Consider the following 20245-nt stretch of genomic DNA (forward strand, 5'->3'; position numbering starts at 1 on the left):
ATGCAAGGACGGAAGGAATGTGGGTCTGAAGAATGTGCATATCATCATTCAACTTTTTTTTTGTTTTTTAACTATCCTGGAAAGAGTGAGGCTTATAAGCGACCTGGCTGGAAGGCTGAGTTCTGAAAAAGGGCAAACTGGCACAGGCTCAGAGGTACTGTTGATCAAGGGCACCGGTAATGAAGAAGCTGCTGCACCACTCCTGGCCATGAGAGAGCACACTAGTTGGTGAGTATCCCCACCAGAGTAGCCAATTCTATATCTGCCACAAATGAGAGTGCAGCTTGACAGGCACAGCCACAGTAATGCCCTACAGCCACATGTCCCTCAGAGTAAACCTGCCTATGGAAAGTCTTTTCAGTGATTCAGAACCAGGTTTCCACTGAATAAGCAGGAAAATTATTTTCGGTAATTGTTATGCTACATACAGAGCCTCCTTGTACCTGGAGCAATGAGAAGAAGGGTGAAGAGTAGGGGGGAGGGGAGGGAAGTTTTTAAAATTTTTACAGGACTTATTAATGGAGCTGGTCAAAAGTTGTTTTGTTTTTGTTTTCCTGCAGAAAACTGACTTTTCTGAGAAATCAAAAACTCAACTTTTGGCTGAAATCCAACCATAGAAATTTGGAAATGCTGCTTTGGTGCCACAAGGGAATTGTAGTTAGGTGCCTTATGCCCCCATTCTACCCTGAGCCAGGTTTCCTGATTGGGATACATCTTCCATGATGCACCATAGTCTCCCCAAGCTACTGGAACAACCTTGGTATTTTTTCACCTTTCTTTGCAACATGTGGGTCGCTTGCCAGATTTATCTTGTTTATCTCGCAGTCAGTGTCTTACCATTTGCTGGGGCATTGGGGCACCTTAGTCCCTCCTAGTCTCTCAGTGCAACACATAATCTAGTTTTCCATGGGATGTAATACCTTGGTCTAATTTCAATAGTTGGGTTTAGTGTGCATGTGCTGGGTGGTATTGGTGGCCTATGATACACAGGAGGTCACACTAGAATTCGTGATCCTTTCTGGCATTAAGTTTTCTGGGTATGTCTATGCTACAGTTACCACCACCACCACCCTGCCATGACACTGAGTCTTGGAGCCTGGATCTATTGACAGAGGCTCATGGAGCTTCAGGCGAGGGGCTAAAAATTGCAGTTTAGGCAGTCAGGTTCAGGCTGGAGCACAGGATCTGAGACCCTTCCCCCTCACAGGGTCTCTGAGCCCGGGCTCCAGCCTGAGTCTGAATGTTTACATTGCAATTTTTAGACCTCTAGTCTGAGCCCTACAAGCCCAAGTCATCTGGGTTGGGCCACTTGTGACCATCCTCCAGATCTTTTATCGCAATGTAGGCATACTCTGACCTCATCTAGTACCTGAGTAATCAGTTTTTGTGTTGAGTCTTCACTGGGGCTGAGGAAAATCTTCCTATTTCCTAGAGTGGCAGCAAAGCTGCTCTCCATTTACAAATAAAACTTCATAGCTGTATTTGTCCTGCAACCCTTCAGTCTATGTAATTATAGTCAGTGGAGTCATATAGTCATATCCCTCTACCCCCATGCATTTCTAAAAACCTTTCCCATGCTGGGGTGCAAGGCTCCCCTACAGACCATGGCTCTGCAATATGGGCGCCCACAATCCTGCTTACTCCATGCAGCATAACTGCAGTAGATCCACTATTTTTTTTTAATGTTATAAAGGGGTGAAAATGAGCAACCACAAATAATTGGCTCCAGTGATTTTCTACTGGGACAAAATTGAGCTCCATTCAGAAATTGTTTTTCCTAGCGTCAGCATCTTTTTCTGTATTTGTGACACAACGGCAGGATTCCATGTGGAAAATTCTTCTTAAAAAAACCATCTTGAACTCAAGAATAGAAGAATCAAGCAATCTGGGCAGTTGGAAGGAGCTCTCCCAAACAAGAACAGCAGTATGCAATCCAGAATTGAAATTTAGCTCCTTTTAAAAGAGCTGCAACGTAAAATAAAAAGTTTCTGACTAACGTGCCAGTTCTGGGTTCCTTAGGCACATTGGAAACACTTCCAAAAGTTGTTATAACATCCATAGAGTTGGAGTGTAAATTGTGTAATTGGCTTTTGTGGAGGTGTCTGATGGGTGTATGTAAGTACTTCCCCCTTTTATGTGGACCAAACACAATCACAGTCCCTGTGAGCAGAGATTGTGGTCACACTCTTCACAGAGTGAGAAAACTACTTGAAAGCAAGGGAGGGAGGTCAAAAATCCTTGTTCAAATTCCAGCTAAGACACAAAAAGGAGCAATATGCATTATCTTAAGAGATGATAGAGTGAGCACCCTGTGGCACGCTCAGGAACAGAAGTGATTGTAGCTCAAAAGGCAGAATTTCTCTCCAGGTGTGGCACAGCTCCATATCATTCCCTCCGCATTACTGTTTGTAAATCACATAGCGTACCTTAAGACAATAAGGGAGGAGAAAGTAGGCAACTAAAGGAACAGAGATTGCGACCGAAGAGAAATATTTCTGAGACTCTTTATAAGGGTCTTATTCTGACACCATTACTCACTGAGTAGTACCTTATTCCACACAGTAGACCCATTGACTAATCCCCCTGAGTAATGGTGTCAGAATAAATTACACACACCAAATCTGGGGCCTGATCCTTCAAACATATATTCATGCAAGTGATGATGAGCTACAATACCGACTGAATGGGACTGTTTGCGTGAACAAGGACAACAGCTTTCCAGCCTTTCTCAACTTTCTCTTTTTCATATCAGCCATTTGAAATTCTGCTTGTGGAAAATATCTTTGAGGAGCAAGTAAAGTATTTCCCCCCATTATCATCAATTATCATGAGAGCCAGGTGCATGGGCTTTGTGCCTGGGCTGGAAGACTTTCACTACAATTTTGCAGGTATCTCTTAAATTTATAAAAGATTTAAGGGCTAAATTTTGCCCCCTTTCAAGTCTGTGTTCAAACTTCTATTGGCTTCAAAGAGAAAAAGATTGGGGCCAGAATCTGTGTAAACTTATTATGCTTATTTTTGAATGTGTAGAGTTTCTAAATTATTATGCCTATTTTTTTTCTTTGAAATGTTCTACCAATGGAAATGACTTTTGCGAACAGGAGGAGTACAAAATATTTTCCATGCCAAATTAGAGTTCTTTGAAATAACTTAAAAGGACTGAAAGCCAATTCTCTTTCCTTACATTGTGAATCAGAGATTACCTGCTAAAAATATAAAATTTAATATTAAAAAAAGCAGTATGAAGTAGAAAATTCCTTAGATTACTGCATTGCAAATCAAGACGACCTTTTAATTTACAAGCACACACAAAAGTAGATTTAGTATACTGTATTTGTTTAGTGCTTTAGTTTACCTCCAAATCTATCATATATGTTAGGCTCTTAAATTTTCCTAAACTTCATAATAAGTGTGGGAAAAGATTCCTTCTAAGTGTGTATAAGGTAGAAATCAGTATATAGGTGTTTTATTAACTCTGTCAAATAACAAATACATAGAAGATGGGAGGGGGAGAGATGGTGGGGGGAGAAAACACTTTTGTTATTACCAGAAGCTCCTTTTTAAATAAAGGATAAAATGAGTTATTTAGTATTTTCCAAGACTTTGACAATCTTACTAAGTCTAACTACAGCTGAGTATTAACAAGCCTCTACCTTAATGAATACTTGAGCTTTCTTCTTTTTATACATAATTTAATATAGATGATTCAACAGTCATAGAAGTTATGGCTAATAGGCACAAGTATTGCTGACTTGATTGCACATTAATCCAAGCAGAAATAGAACATTTCTTTATTGAAAATAGCTGAAGTTAAACAGAAATGGATACACAAAGGGTGGGCAATTACTAACTCATATTTTGAAGATCTGGGTGCATTATGGGACTGGTTATCAGATAGTAGATCCTTTCACTTCTAAATTACCAGTTCTAATTTAGCCCAGGTCAATTTATTGATTAAAAGCAGCAGAGAATCCTGTGGCACCTTATAGACTAACAGACGTTTTGGAGCATGAGCTTTCGTGGGTGAATACCCACTTCGTCAGACGCAGGTAGTGGAAATTTCCAGGGGCAGGTATATATATGCTAGCAAGCAAGCTAGAGATAACGAGGTTAGTTCAATCAGGGGGGTGAGGCCCTGTTCTAGCAGTAGAGGTGTGAAACCCAAGGGAGGAGAACGTTCTGTAATTGGGCAAGCCATTCACAGTCTTTGTTTAGTCCAGAGCTGATGGTGTCAAATTGCAGAATGAACTGAAGCTCAGCAGTTTCTCTTGAAGTCTGTACCTGAAGTTTTTTTGCTGCAGGATGGCCACCTTAAGGTTGCTATATGTGTGGCAGGGAGGTTGAAGTGCCTCCTAAGGTTGTATATTGCCATCTGATATCTGATTTGTGCTCCTTTATCCTTTTCCGTGGTGACTGTCCAGTTTGGCCGATGTACATAGCAGAGGGCATTGCTGGCAATATGCGTATATTACATTGGTGGATGTGCAGGTGAAATGGAACCAGTGATGGTATGGCTGATCTGGTTAGGTCTGTGATGGTGTCGCTGGTGTAGATATGTGGTCAGAGGTTGGCATCGAGGTTTGTTGCAATGGATTGGTTCCTGAGCTAGAGTTACTATGGTACGGTGTGCAGTTGCTGGTGAGAATACGTTTCAGGTTGGCAGGCTGTCTGTGGGCAAGGATCGGCCTGCCACCCAAGACCCGTGAAAGTGTGGGATCATTGTCCAGGATGGGTTGTAGATCCCTGATGATGCGTTGGAGGGGTTTTAGCTGGTTTTAGCTGATTTATTGATTAAGTTATTCCCATCTGATGGATGTTCAGCTCTCAAGAGAGTGGTGAATCCCACCACAAAGGTACTACGACTAACATGAATTAGCACCCCCTGTTGACAGTTTCAGCAGAAAAGCCAAAGACTGAAATGGCACAGGGATTAAATTACTTTTTCATCCCTAGAGATGGTTCCTTCAGGTCAAGGTTGAAACCTATTGGTGGGACAAAGCAGTGGAGCTTGTATTGTTGATGTCTGCTATACCTAGGGATATTCTGCAGATAAAGAACTTCAGCATGTGGGGTGACACTTAAGTATCTTTCATTATCAACCATATATATTCTCTCACACACACACGCTTTTCCTCTATGAAAGAAATATCCATATATTCTTACGGAAATTTTTCTCTCAGTTCACATGCAGACCTTCTTAACATTGTTAAAATGTTTTTTAAAAATAGATTTAAGATCCACTTTGTACAAATCATTATTTATTGCACTGAAGTTAATAATGAGAAAATCCATTCCTAATTTGTGAAGTGACACCCAAGAATAGATTAGTGTCCTCATATTCAAATATATTTACTATTGAATTACTTACAGCTTTTTTGCTGCCTGCCATCTTGGTCATGGCTAGATACTTGGAGCTGATTTAACCAATTAGGAAAGTATTGCTGGGAGCCTTAAATACTCTGTTTTCTTAATGTGTTAATTAATGTAAAAGTAAGTATTGAATACATTGAACATGTTCTGGTATTGGATTTCTCTCTGCTCTCTACCTCATAGCAAACACTTGCAGGTGCTAGAGGACTATTGTGCTATGTCTGTGATTATCAACATCTTAAATAAGATCTTTAAGCTTGGGATATGGTATTGTGTCCTCCTGGGTTCTCAGTCTAATGTGAAGTGCAAATTATTGAAGTGAAAAAGAACCACATATAAAAACTTCAGCTGAAATCCTACCCTAACTGAAAATGAACTTGTTTAGTGGAATACAGGCAGAGCAGATTGGTTAGTGGCTGATCAAAGGGCTTGGGAGGCATCCAACTGATATAAAGCACTATTGCTCAGGGAGACAGTAGACAATGTATTCACAGTACTTCTTACTTGTGTGTGCTTCCAATGCCTAGTGCCAGCTGGAGCTTGCAAAGAAAAGTGATGGGTTCTTGCCATGACCTCAAGATGGCTGAATGCCTGTTCAAGGCTCCCAAAAAGTACAATAAGCAGGTATCCATCTTGGTTCTTGGGAAAGCAGTTGGGAGCATATCCCACTTTGTGAGGCACCCATACAGGAGCACACAATTGGATTTTCCCCATATTTAGTTATCTGAGGTATTATAGCTAAACATTCCTTTTTACTTTGAAGGGATGATTCTAGCACAGGCAAATTATAAATAAGCAAGTACTATGCATGTGTGATAAACACCTGGATTGCCATTATTTCTATTAATTTATCTGAATTTTATATATTTTACTGCATCTATTAGTTACATATTTTACAGGGGAGCTTTTAGTGAAGGATTTAATAGGACTAACTTTTGAAATATTTATGTGGGATTGGACACTATGGGCTACTTTCGGCCATATTAAGCAAGGATTGTCTGTCACACCAGGCAGATGTAAACTACTGTGAAATTGCAAAAATTGAGAACAAGGCCCTAATTCAGTAAAGTATTTAAGCTTGTGCTAATCTCCAACCACATGAGTAATTCCGTGGACTTGAAATGACTTACTTTCATGTCATTCACTGGAGTTAATGGAACTGCTCATATGCTTGATATTAGACAAATACTTAAGTACCTTGCTGAATAAGGGCCCAATTTAGGAAATATACAATTGAGAATCCATGATTCCATCCCTAGAGCCCAAACACCTGAAAGGCTTGGTAGAAATTTTTGTTCTAGACCTTATTATAGAATAGGGCAAATCTTGCTCCCCTTACCCATGCAGATGGTCCCATTGATTCATTACCTGTGTGTGTCAAGTTAATTGGATTCTGCTCCACATCATAAAAGAAATAAAACTATCCCATAAAATCCAAATTATTCGGAAAGCTCCAGTATAACCATATACTTTCAAAATTATACCACAAATGAATTAATGATTTTGTCTTCATTTCTGATATTCTTCATGCTATATAGGTAGGAAGCTTAACTGGTTATACCATTAAATTGATTCACAGAACAACGAATGGAGATAACCAATTTTGCTGTCAGTCAAATTTTTATCAATACTATTTCACCTTGAAGCTTTAGGGTTTTCCCCAACATACTTCACTATGCATGATGGATGCCTTTCAGAGACTACAATATTAAAAATTGCTGACATAACTAGATTGTGTATTTTATAATTGCATAGAGTGATGGCAATCCAGCTAAGAACATCTATTTAATAGATAATGCCATCATATTCTTGTCCACTGTAGTTTACTAGCAAAAGGCAGCGAACCTTGAAAGAATGCTAATCTTGAGAGAATATAGTAGAATTGGAATTGCAACCCAACTGGGTACTGATCAGGAGGAACACTTTTTAAATACAGAGCACTAATACATATGTTTACAGTCAGTGAATCCTGTGGGGAAATAGAAAACACAAAGCTAGTCTAACCTTGCTGATTATACTGAAATGAAAATGAACTGCTCCTCCCAATTAATTGACAAAATTAATCTGGGAAGGATGATGTTAGCAAACTTTTGCAAAAGACTGAAAGCAGATATTATGCACTGTACTGTGATTAAATATCAAGAATATCAATCACCATATCAGAGCTTTCAAAAAAAAATGTTAGTACACAAGCAGTTTAAAAATGTGATGGTGTTTTTTTTTGTTTTTTTGGGGGGGGAGGGGTTGCAATCTTATTTCTTAAAAATGGTTTTGCTTTTTTTAATCAAGATTTTTCCTCCAGCATGCGCTTCCTTGTGTTGTTGACTAGTGCCTTTGTGGACAATGTGGTTGGGGGATAGGAGGAAAATAATACTTCCAGTGTTTCATTTAGAAGGGTGGTTAATACATATGCACAATAAACTAAACAAACAAAAATTGTAAGTCTTTAACGTGCAGACTGAAAATCTAATCAGATTTGAAGGTATACAGTTAGCTATTGAGGCCTTGCTTCAGCAAGGCACCTAAGTACATGTCTAGTTTAAATATGAGTAATCTAATGGAGCTGGGGCTACTCACATGCTTAAAGTTATGCATGTGCTGAAGTATCTTGCTGGAACAAGAGCCTGGATTTCAGCATTTGTTAGGAATCTGAAACAGCTCCACTGAAGGCAATAGAAAGAATACCATTGGTTTTAATGGGAACTGGATTGGGGTCCAATTCAGTATCTGAAAAATACGAGGCACATTTTGAGTATCAGTGTGTGATACATAATATCTTTTTGTGGACATGTTTGTGAAGTGAGCTCTGCATCAGGACTAAACTATTTCACACAGATATAGTGAACAGCTGCCAAGCAGTAACAATAAATATGTAGTTACTTATGACTAGAGCTGCATGACGTATTTGTAGGAGACAATTTATTTGTCCAGACAGAGCACTTATTTTGTTTTGCTGTTTGTTGTGTTTCATGATCACAGTTTCCATGATTTTTTATGCAAGCATATTTCACCCAGTAGACTGTTCACAAACTATTTGCAGTAATGATTACTTCAGGCATCCTTCACCATTCAATAATTAGTTTGTTCTGACAAACACAAGGAGGTGCTTCTACTCCCTGATTGGTTGAACAGAACTCTTAGAATCAGGTTTCCAGTGCAAATATTTGCAATAAAAAGTTTGTTCTCTGTGAATATTCTGCAATGTTCATTTAAAATCTGCTATTTGCTGAAGATTCCTACCAGTTAATAGGTTCTCTAGAATTTTAATGGAAGTGAACCTAAAAGGGGCATGGGTCCAGGGGAAGTGAATTTTTTAAAGAAAATGTGAATGTTCAAATTATTTTTTTCAGTATTCATCCAGTTTATGACTTGCATTCAAACCAGTGACCAGAGGTGAAAAAATTTGCATCCTATTACTGCTGCCAATAGCTATCCAGAACCAGTAATCTCATGCTAATAGAGAGAGAACAAAAGACCTTACAGATACCAGGATTTTACAATAGCATAGTGCAATCTGGGATATAAACCGCAGAGAGCTATCTAGTTTGAAAGCACTGGGCTCAATGGGACCAGGAGTAGAAATGTGGGAATAATGGGGTTTTTTCTGTTTGCTCTCAGTTCTGGGGGTGAGGGAAAGGGGGAGATTTTTTTTTTCTGAAAAAATTCAGTGACATCCTTACAAATTCGTGTCATGTTTATGTATCACTGAATATATATTTCTTTCTGAAAAATGGTTTTTGCATGAAAAAATGTGCCTAGCTCTACCCAGGGGGTCTTTCCATCAACCAGGGCTGGCTGCATGAAAAGTTGCAGACCTGGATGTTAAAGTCACTTTTGAGTGGTCATGTGCAGAAAGATATTTTAAATCACTTTTAAAAACAAATATGTTTTTACTTGGAACAATAATTCAGCTGCTTTTCTGTTTTCTAGCTTCTGTACAAAGAAATAGCTTTGAACTGAGAGGAAGTATGGAAAACTTCACACAAACAGAACTTTTTGGAAACTTTTTATATGCATATCCTAAGGGATTATAGTGGAACCCTCTATAGTCCATAGCATTAATTACCTGCAATACTACTGTAATTTGTGGCTGCATGCACAGATATCATGGCTGACAACGGGAATGGAACCTGGGATCTTAAGGGCCAAATATACAGATTTCTAATGTTTATGCTAAAAGAGGACTCCTTTATCTATAAGTAGCAGGTTGTTACAGTTTCTGGGGCAGCCACTGGGGGAAGACGAGCATATACACTAAGCCACTGTTGCGATATAGTATTTAAAATTTATGAAGAATCTTGGAATGCGTCTTTTAATTGAAATATTAGAAATGCTTGACCTTCTGATTGACTATATAATTTTGAAAATGTATTGGTAATAGTAGTAATTAATAACCTGCTCCTGATTATATGGAATTGCACTGATTCATCAGGTATTGGCTAATGATCTGATCCAGAAACTATTCAAGTTGCTAGGAGTCTTTCCATTGACTTTAATGTGCACTGAATCAGGCCCACAGGCAAGATACTAGTACAGACGATCCTATATTATAGTCTGATCTGACATGGCAAATCACAAACCCTGAGCATCCTTTATTAAATGTTTTCCCTAAATTTCATAACATTTATAAGAGGAATTTTATTACAATTTCTGGAAAAAAGTAATTCATGTTGTGGTGTTGAAAAAAGGTCAAACATTCCTGACTGGTTCTATTTAAAATAACATTTGGAAAGCAATAAGAGTTAGATTATTAGCTATCACAGGACAGTCCTGAATATTTTCCGTAAGCCTATCATTGATCGCAGTTTTTCCCTGTGATGTAACTTACTACATATTCTACATACAGACTGGTTTTTAATTTGGATGCATTTATTCCAGACAATAGTCAAGTATGTTTTTTTAAGAGTGTACATCTGCAAATGCTTTTAATTTGTTGATACAATTAAGCACCAAATAGTTAATAATTTTGAATCTTAACTTTTTAAGTGCTAAAAGCTACAAAACTGTGTACAGATCAGTCCACTCGCTCTCACTATGATCAGTAGCCATGCCAAGTGCCCCCGTGGAGAATTTTTGGGCAGGAAAGGCTCCGAGAAGATAGTTTGGTGAAAGTCAACATGTATTTCTGTTGGAAAATGCTCCAAGAGGGTACTAAGCCACTGGTCTAAGAACCCACAAAGCACAGATCAGTGTACACTCTACTCTGCCTAAAGACCCAGAGGAATTTGAGAATCTGGGGCCCCACACCTTTTCCCATAGGAGGGAGAAGGAAGAGGCACTCACTTAGTCTGTTTCGCTTATCTCTTCCATGAAGTAAAGAAGTTATTGTTGCCACCTGCCCACAGCTCCGCAACAGGAAAGGAGGAGAAATGCCTTGTCTTTCTCCCCTGATGAAATTGGTGGTAGTTAGGAGAGAAGAGTCAACACAAGTAAATACTAAATCAAAATTATCTCAGATCATCATGTACTTTGTTTAGGTTTATGTTGTTATGAAGGGCACATCTTGAAGCAATTACTCTATCTTTTCTTGGTTGTTCTTATTAACTGCTATGGTGACTTATTTATATCATGTCTTTTTTACTCAGCCAGATCCACTGTGATGGGAGGTGTCCACCACACACCTGAGGAAATGAAAGATGGGCTAAAATCCCATCTCTTCAATAGGACCACAGCCACCACCTGTTACAACAAGGGTCTGGAAGGAGGGAAAGTGGAGTCTGCTGTGGAGGATCAGTGACTCTCTCTGGTTCAAAAGAAAGGAGAGAGATAGGCTCATGGAAAAGTAAAGGCTGCTTTAGGGCTGGCAACTCTGAATTTGTAGGAAACCTCGGTACTCTTGGGACAAATGAGTTAAGTCTGGCCCCGTTTCTGTCATATTTCCTGTTCTTATCCTTGTAACAAATTATCACTGTCTGTGGAGTCTAATCTAGTTACCCGTTATTTTTTATTTCCTGGCCTTTTGTGTCATGGCATCCTCTGAAGCCCAAGTGAATGGAATTGAAGATTTCTTGAGTAGGGACTTCAAAATTTGTCCCCAAATGTATCTACTTACTTATACAACTTACATGGGGTGACATACTTGAGCTAATCAAAATCCTTCATGTACTATTCGTGTTGTACTATATATCAAAATTGCAAACAAGCTTGCACACAGCTCATGTTTTCATATGGAAGATATTGATTCTGACATACTAGGAAATCTTAGTTTCTTGTTTGAGTTCTGCCAGTGTCCCTTTCAATTGTTATGGGTGAGGCAAATTAGCATCTAGACCATAAAAATGATTACTTAGTCTTAATACCAGATGATAAGGGCCTTCATAAAGTTTTCCCCAGGCTCAATGTGCAATCATTGGTGCATGTGTTTCACCCTTCCTCTAACTGCTCACTATAGTGCAACAATGAAATGTGTCATCATCTTAAACTAACATATAATTGAATGAGTGTGCCTGCCAGAAGTAACAGATTTCAAAGTAAGATCAAAAATATAAATAGCAATGTTATGCAAATTGCTTCTAAGACAGTAAAGTAGCATGCACAAAAAGAATATATTTGGATGACAACTCTAGTATCCTTTCAAAAAAGCAACACTGCATGGCATTGATTTATTCATTTTATGAATATGTAGTTGCATTGCCTTAGGGAAAAAATTGCCCTTTTGTGCTAGGTGCTTCCACAGCAGACACGTTATCTGCGTGAGAGCTGAGGATGATATTCAAGGCGGGGTTATGAGATCTGTGAGTATATGGATGCAGCGACCCTAGCAGCTTGCAAAGTAGCTGGGATTGCTAGCCACTCTTAAGAGTTGATTTAAAGAGCTGTCATAGGAAACCATTTGCAGTGCACAACAAGTTTGTATGGGTCCTACAAAACCCCAGGAACTATGATACATGTTCTTGACAGCTATCTACTGACACCTTATCTATTAACTATTTACATATACACAGACACAGTCACTCCTATAATAGCTACTGTTGTTGTTTTCATCTAGTGTAGTTAGGGTGACCAGATGTTCCGATTTTATAGGGGCAGTCCCGATTTTTCGGTCTTTTTCTTATATAGACTTCTGTTACCCCCTACATCCTGTCCCGATTTTTCACATTTGCTGTCTGGTTACCCTAAGTGTAGTGGCTTTGGGAAGGTATATTGAGTGACACAGTAACACCACTCTAACCCTTGGTGTAGACAGCACAATATTGATGTGAGGGCTTCTCTCTCATGGAGGTGGATTAACTAAGCCAATAGGAGAAGTTCTCCTGTCAGTGTAGTAGTGTCTTCACTGAAATGCTACTGTAGCGTTTTAATTATAGACCTGCCCTTAGCTTGGCTATTCCTTAACTTTTAAAAACGTCCTTTTGCAACCATAATATGCTCTTACTGCATAGTGAGCTTTTCTTTTTAAGGAATTGTGTAGTACGTGCAACCATTCAATATGTGCGTAAAGTGAAAGTCATGCCATACACCTGCTTTTCTTTTTTCACAAGCTGTACCTTGTGTGGTGCCCAATAACCACTCTGAGGCCAGAGACCCTCTCTAGTCATTGAAGCATTTCCCAACTGTTGTTACATATCAGCACATACACTTCTGCAGCATCCCTCCCCCAAACTTTCTGCCTGGAAAGCTAAGCTACTTAAATATACAGCTCCTGATAACATACGATGAAACAATGAGATTTTGGGATGGCATAGCCTACGTGAGCTGAAATCCAGATGCACAATATGCTGTCCACTTCATTATGGTGTATGGTTCATGCCACTGCAATTTCCATTTTGTTGTTGATTTGCACATGCTGTTATAAAAGAGTTAACATAAAATTAACTATTTTTTTTGTCATAGGTATCTGAAGAGTATGTGCGTGGGGAGGAGAGTAAGAGTGCCAGGAAAAGAGGACCCCAAACATGAGGGAGGGTCGTGGAAAAGAACAAAAGAAGGAAGGTGAGAAGCCTTAAGTTTACTACACCCACCTCAGCTTCCGCTCAAAGCTTCATTACTTAACATTCTGTACTGCTGATGCACTCCATTTAAACATGCAGCCTGAATTACACTCCTGGGAAACAAAACAGGCTGCCCCCTAAGGGACTGTCACAAAACATCAATATCAGCATAGTCAAGTTAGGGATCATCTAACATTTACAATACATACTCAAAACAATAAAAAATTCTTTCATAAGAATAGCACTTTTCATCCATCTCTCTCAAAATTTGTACAAAAAGTGGCAGGTATTTTTATCCCCCTTTACCAGATTTGGAAGGTGAAACAGTGCAGGGAATAAGAATGTTGGCTTGGTATGTGGCAGGAAAGATGCAAGATCAGGCCTTCGGAGTACAGTTTTTCCCCTACTGTAATAAGGGACAATGCTGGAATAGGCTGCAGGGTTGGTCAGTCAATTGCTGTGACTCTAGCCTTCAATGGAGATTGGCTGTTGACCACATTTGGCAATTCTGCTCAGTCTGGCTTTAAATTGTACTCTCTGCCCTAGCCTGAGATCAATAAAACCCTTCTCTTTGTTGGAGCTGACTATGAAAATTAATAATGTAATCAGTGCAGTATATCATATTTACATTTACATGCCTCCCTCCACTCCCCACTTTTAAATTTTCATCATGCCACAGAAACTTCTTTTGACAATTGATTACTATGCTGTAGGAGCTTTGGAGCAAAACTGGAGGGCTTGGTATCTGGGTAGGGAACATTTAGGGCTGTACTCAAATGAGTAGGCAGGGGAGATAATTTCTGCCTTTTTGTAACTCTGTGGTTGAGAGGCTTTTAGCAATGGGCAGGAGATGTTTCTCTTCCTCTTCACTGACTCAGCTCACAAGGTGAAGATTTGAAATGCTTGGTGCATGGGGGTGGAATATGAAGTCATACTTCCTCTCATACCAGCTCTTGACAACAAGCAGCTTCCCCACTGCCCTTCGGCTGAATATCTGCCAGCAAATCTAAAAGCAATGGAAAAGTATATTAGCTGGATATTTCTGTTAAAATGATCTGCAGTTAAATAGTGGACAATGTTGAAATGATAAATGCTATCCCCAGGCTTCAGAGCTTGCACCTGTCCTGGAGCTGTTATTTCAGGCTCTTTGGACACTCATCATCATTTTGTACCCGATTATTATTTTGAAGGCTTTTTTTTCCATAACCATAGAAATGTGGGTTTTTTAGATGAAAGGAACTTCAGCTGCACTATTATGTGACAAATTGTGTGGCTGCAGAAACCTGTACTACATAATACCCAGTCCATAATGTACATTTTTGTCTGTTTTATACAGGTAATTATTTGTATTGTGGTAGTGCTGTGGTGGTCATGGACCAGGGCCCCATTGTGCTAGGTGCTGTACAAACACAACAAAAAAGATGTCCCTGGTCCCAGAGAACTTACAAATTAAGATGTAAACACTAAGTATTGGGAGACTTCGTGATTCAAGGAAGTAGTGTTGGACTAGGTAGGTCCAGGGCTATCTAATCCAGGATAATAGTAACCAAAGATCTGTATGAAATGAATGTGTGCTCTTAGTACACTTCCAGGTGCAAAAAGAACCACATAGTAAAAAATCAATACATTAGCTGGCACTAAGTGTGACCTTTTTTTTAATCAGAGATACTTTGAATTTGTTTTAAGACACACAAGCTAAGTAATAGGACTTTTGGTTGTGTATTGAAATTGACTTACCGAACTCTGAGATTTGCCTCTCACTATCAGTTTTATTAATTATTATATGCAACAGTTGCCCAAAAGCAAATATTTAACTTATACAAAATGTTGATTTATAAGCATAGATGGGTGCTAGGTTAGACACAGCATTCAGAACAGAAATGATTTATATAAAATGTAATTATGGGTCATCAGGGATGAAATCTGATCCTAAGCTTTTGTTGAGGGGCAGGAACTAGCTGTGAGGAAATAGTCTGTGAATCATAAATAGTAAATCAACATGATTTTTTCTAATTTGTCCAACAAATACAGCAGCTGATTTTGTGTATATGTGCTTATATCTGATACTTCAGTGTAGTAATTTTGGTCTGGATATGCAAAAGCAAATTGGAAACTGAGCTCACCAAGTTGCTTTTTTGAGGGAGAGGTTACCACTTCCTTTGTTTTATCCACTTCAAACAAATGTTTTAGATTTGGGCTAGATCCTACACCGGTGTAAATCTGTATAATTTCCTTGACTTTATGGATCTACACCAATTTACACCTGCTGCGTATCTGATCCAATAATTATAACATAAGAATTTGAGCTGGAAAAAACCCACAAATAACCATATTTCTGTTAATATGATCAATAGCTATACAGTGGACAATGTTGAAACGTAAAATGCTATTCCCACGTTTCAGAGCTCGCACCTGTCCTAGATCTGTTTCAGGCTCTTTGGGACACTATCTGTTTGTACGGGCCTATTTGGAAGGTTACTTTTCACAGTAATCAGTCACTAAAAGTTGTATAAATAAGTGAGGTTGATTAAAGGCATAACTGTGATGGTTAAGCCATAGAAGAAAGCGCTTCTTCAGTATTCATAAGTTCAGCATGCTACTTGGTTTCCAGTGTTCATAAATCCAGGGTCATGATCAGGAGAGAAGACATTTAAAAAAAAAAACTCTTCTAACTAAAAGCACTGAGAATAGAAAAGAAATGTATATGTTGCCACAGCAATTGACAGTAATATGTAAATTTTGTTGGGGGCTTCATGCTTCAATTTTTAGTCCAGTTTAGAGTGTCTGGGCTCTCATTATTTATATTCTTTAAAGCTCACTTTGGACTCAGTCCCACAAAGTGCTGAGCATGCTGAACTCCCAGTGAAGGTTTTCATTACTCTATAGGACTATGCTCCTTCTGAGCAGTTGTAACTTGTAGTAAGGCACTGTAATATTTGGATTTCTGAAAAGCAGCAGAGTAGTATAGAAATGTCAGGCAGAATTGAAAACGGCTATGGCCATAAGCAGTACAATCTGTACTGGTCACCGCCAAGTGCTCGGTGGCATTTAATTAACCCAAAATCCTCGGAGTGCCAGTGGCTTTAGGTGGATGAATGCCTGAGGAGGGTGGTAGAACCTTTGATGAACAAAATGCCATCAAAAGGCAGATGAGTAAATTCAGTCACTGTTTTTGCCAGCGGCATCCATGCAGGAAAAGACTGGGCACTTCAGCTGTGGCTGATTAACCAATATAGGAGTGAAGCCCCAAAAAGCAGGCAGATGGACAATCTCCTCTGCACTGGCAACTCATGCAGCATAGCTGGTTCCAAATGTATCCCATCCTTCCTTTGATCCAAACAAGTGAAGTCGAGAGGGGATCACTGACAGATGGGCAAAGCGGCACCTCCATATCAACTGCCTAGGCTATTGCTGCTGCATCACATGGAGAGCAGCACGCACACAACACGGAAGGTGGCAGTTACGGGTTATAAGCTCTCCCTTGATTCTCAAAGAGGAGGGAGCCAAGGGTCACCTTCAACTGTGGGAGGAATCATTGCATTCCACTGGTCAGCCACTGCCTGCCACAAAGCTGGGCAGCCCCTGGACATTTAGGTGCTGACCCACCACAGTCTGTCTGCCTCATGGGGTGCGTGTGGCTAGACCAAAAGTTGAAAGACGGACAGAAACCTGGCAAAAATAAGAAACCAAGAACTTGGAAGCAGGGATGTCAGGACCATGTGTCTGGGACTGATAGACTATGACCTACAATACTCTAGCAGCATATGGAAGTCAGCTTTGATAAACTGCAAGCTGTATAAACTTAACGTTGACATTGCAGCACTCCAGGAAACAAGACTTGCGGATGCTGGTTCTGACCAAGAGGCCAATTATACTTTCTTTTGACAAGATAATAACAACAAAGAAAATTGTCTGTGTGGTATGTTTCACTGTGAGAAACAAGTGGGTAAAGCTCCTAGAAACACCCACTGGGAACTCGGAGCATACCATTAAACTTCAGATGACCATCGGCTCTGTGAACGTCATTAGTGGTTATGCACCAACACTCAAATCTAACCCTGAGAAGGATAAATTTTATGACTCCATTAAGTCATCAAAAGAATACCATCAACTTGAGCAACTTTTCCTTCTCAGTGAGTTCAATGCAAGAGTTGGTGCAGACAACAACTCATGGCCAGATTGCCTAGGACATTTGGCATTGGCAAGATAAATGAGAACAGCCAATGAATTCTTGAGTTCTGTGCCCAAAACCAAATATGCATTATCAATTCATATTTTACAGGAAAAAATTGCCCCAAAGTGTCATGGTGACATCCACAATCCAGTCACTGGCACCAATGAGATCTTGTTATTGGGAGGAAGACCTATCCTTAGTGGAGAACACTCGCACAATCTACAGCGCTGATTTGTGACACTGACCACTCCTTGATTATTAGCAAAGTGAAGATTACAGCCAAGAAACTACACAGAGCAAAACCTAGGAGCAAGCCCCAAATCAATGCTATAAACATCAAAAACCAGAGGAAATGCCAGGAGTTTGCGCAGGCTTTTGAACTTAGATGCACTATCAGAGAAGGCAGAGGAATTTTGAGAAGATTTAAGAACAACAATCCATGAAGCAACTTGAGCTACATTCGGGGGAAACAGATCATGAAAACAGGACTGGTTTGAAGAAAACGAAGGGGAACTATTACCTCTCATGAATATTAAGAACACAGCCTATCTGGAACACAACAAGAAGCCAACAGAGAGCACCAAATGAAACTTCAACATGCAAAAACCGAGGTACAGTGAGCAAGCAGATGCTGTGCAAATCATTACTGGACCAAGCTCTGTGAAGAGATAGACAGCTTCAGACACAGGAAACTTCAAAGTCATGTATGAGTGTCTGAAGAGAGATCTAGGCCCCACTGTCAGAAAGGTTGCCCTTCTCAAATTGCACAGCAGTGAAATCATTACAGGTAAAAGCAAGCAATTGTCTTACTGGGTTTAACACTATTCAGAGGTATATGCACAAGAAAGAAACATCACAAGCAAATCACTGGACCAAATACCAACTCTAAAGGTTATACCAGGGCTAGATGTGGATCCCACTAGCAAGGCCACTGATTTGCTATCAAGTGGCAAAGCTCCTGGAAAAGAAGCATCCCAGCAGAAATTCTCAAGTGCAGGAAAGACGGCCTATTACCATATCTTAATCAGCTGCTACTTAAATGTGGGAAAGAGGGTAAGGTACCACAAGAGATGCATGATGCAAACATCATCACTCTATATGAAAATAAAGGCGAAAAGGGCAACTGCAACAACTACAGGTTGCTACTAAGTGTTGCAGGAAAAGCTTTTGCAAAAATCTTAGTGCACTACAACAGCTGGCGAATTGTCTACCCTGAATCACAATGTGGATTCAGGGCTGGAAGATCACCTATAGACATATTTTCTCTGTGTCAATGCCAGGAAAAATGCAGAGAGCAAAAACAACCATTGTACATCACCTTTGTGGACCTAAGCAAAGTATTTGACACAATCCGCAGAGAAGGTCTATTTGCGATACTAGAAAAGATAGGATGCTCACCAACTCTGTTGAAGTGTTACATTCATTCCATGACAACATGAGAACAACTGTCCAGTTTGACAGGTCCACTTCAGACAGCTTTGAGATGTGGAGTGGAGCAAAGATATCTTCTTACTCCCATGCTCTTTGGAATTTTCTCTGTACTCTTGAACTATGTGTTTAAGGACATGAAAGATGGAGTGTATCTCCACACAAGATCGGATGGGAAACTGTAAGGTGCTAATCAGGGAACTTCTATTCACTGATGATGATGCCTTCATAGCCCATGATGAAGATCTACTACAAGAGCTCATGGACTGTCTTTCAAGTGCCTGTCAGGCATTTGCTCTCACCATCAGCATTAAGAAAACTCTTGTATTAGGACAAGATCCTTCAATCACCTTAAATGCAAACCAGCTAGAAGTAGTCCAAAAGTTCAGCTACTTAGGTTCTACAATGACCACCAACCTCTCACTGGATAAAGAACTACATGTTCACATTGGAAAGGCTGCCACCACCTTTAGCAGACTAAGTGGAAGTTAAATCCTAGTGAAGAAAATAGAATGGAGCATAAACTCTGGCCAAAAAAGAATAAAGTACAGCTAGCCAAAGATTCAAAGTAATAGCAATTTTTTTAAAGTACCATTTATGCTCGTCAGGAGAAAAGGTTAAACAGTTTCCACCTATATTTATACTGCATACTCAACAGCAAATGGCAAGATAAAGTTACCAACACCGAGGTTTTTCAAAGGGCAAATTTGCCAAGTGTGACCACACTGCGAGGAAAGATGACTGCGCTGGTGGGCCGTCTGAGTAGGTTGTAAGACAGATGCATACCCAAGGACATGCTATACAGGGAGCTATCAGAGGGAACAAGAACAACAGGACATCCCAAGCTTTGCTATAAAGACACATGCAAGCAAGATATGAAGTAATTTGGAATCAATTCTAACCAATGGGAAATCTTGGCAAGTGATCTTAACAAGTGGCACCATCATCCCCATCAGGGTATCAAAGTCCGTGACAGCAGCTGGTTCCTACAGCTTGAAGAGAAAAGAGCCCATAGGAAGCAAGCAGTTCCCAACCAAGAAACATACATTTGCAACTGCCTAGGGTCATGCAAATCTCAGATTGGACTATTGAAATCATATGAGACATTGCAAACCATCTTCATCATAGACTGCAATTCCCACCATCTCTTGCAGAAAAAGGATCCCAAAAATTATAGAAATAGAACTTGCCATACTAGACTAGATCAGTATAGAGTTGGACAAGAATTTTTTGACTAAACTTTTTTTGTTGGAAAATGTCAGTTCATCAAAATCTTTTCTGCAGGAACATACCAGCTTTGACAAATATTTCATCAAGATGTTTCTCGGGTGGAATTTCTAAT

The sequence above is a fragment of the Chelonoidis abingdonii genome, chromosome 6, assembly GCF_003597395.2.
Source record: "Chelonoidis abingdonii isolate Lonesome George chromosome 6, CheloAbing_2.0, whole genome shotgun sequence".
NCBI lineage: Eukaryota > Metazoa > Chordata > Testudines > Testudinidae > Chelonoidis > Chelonoidis abingdonii.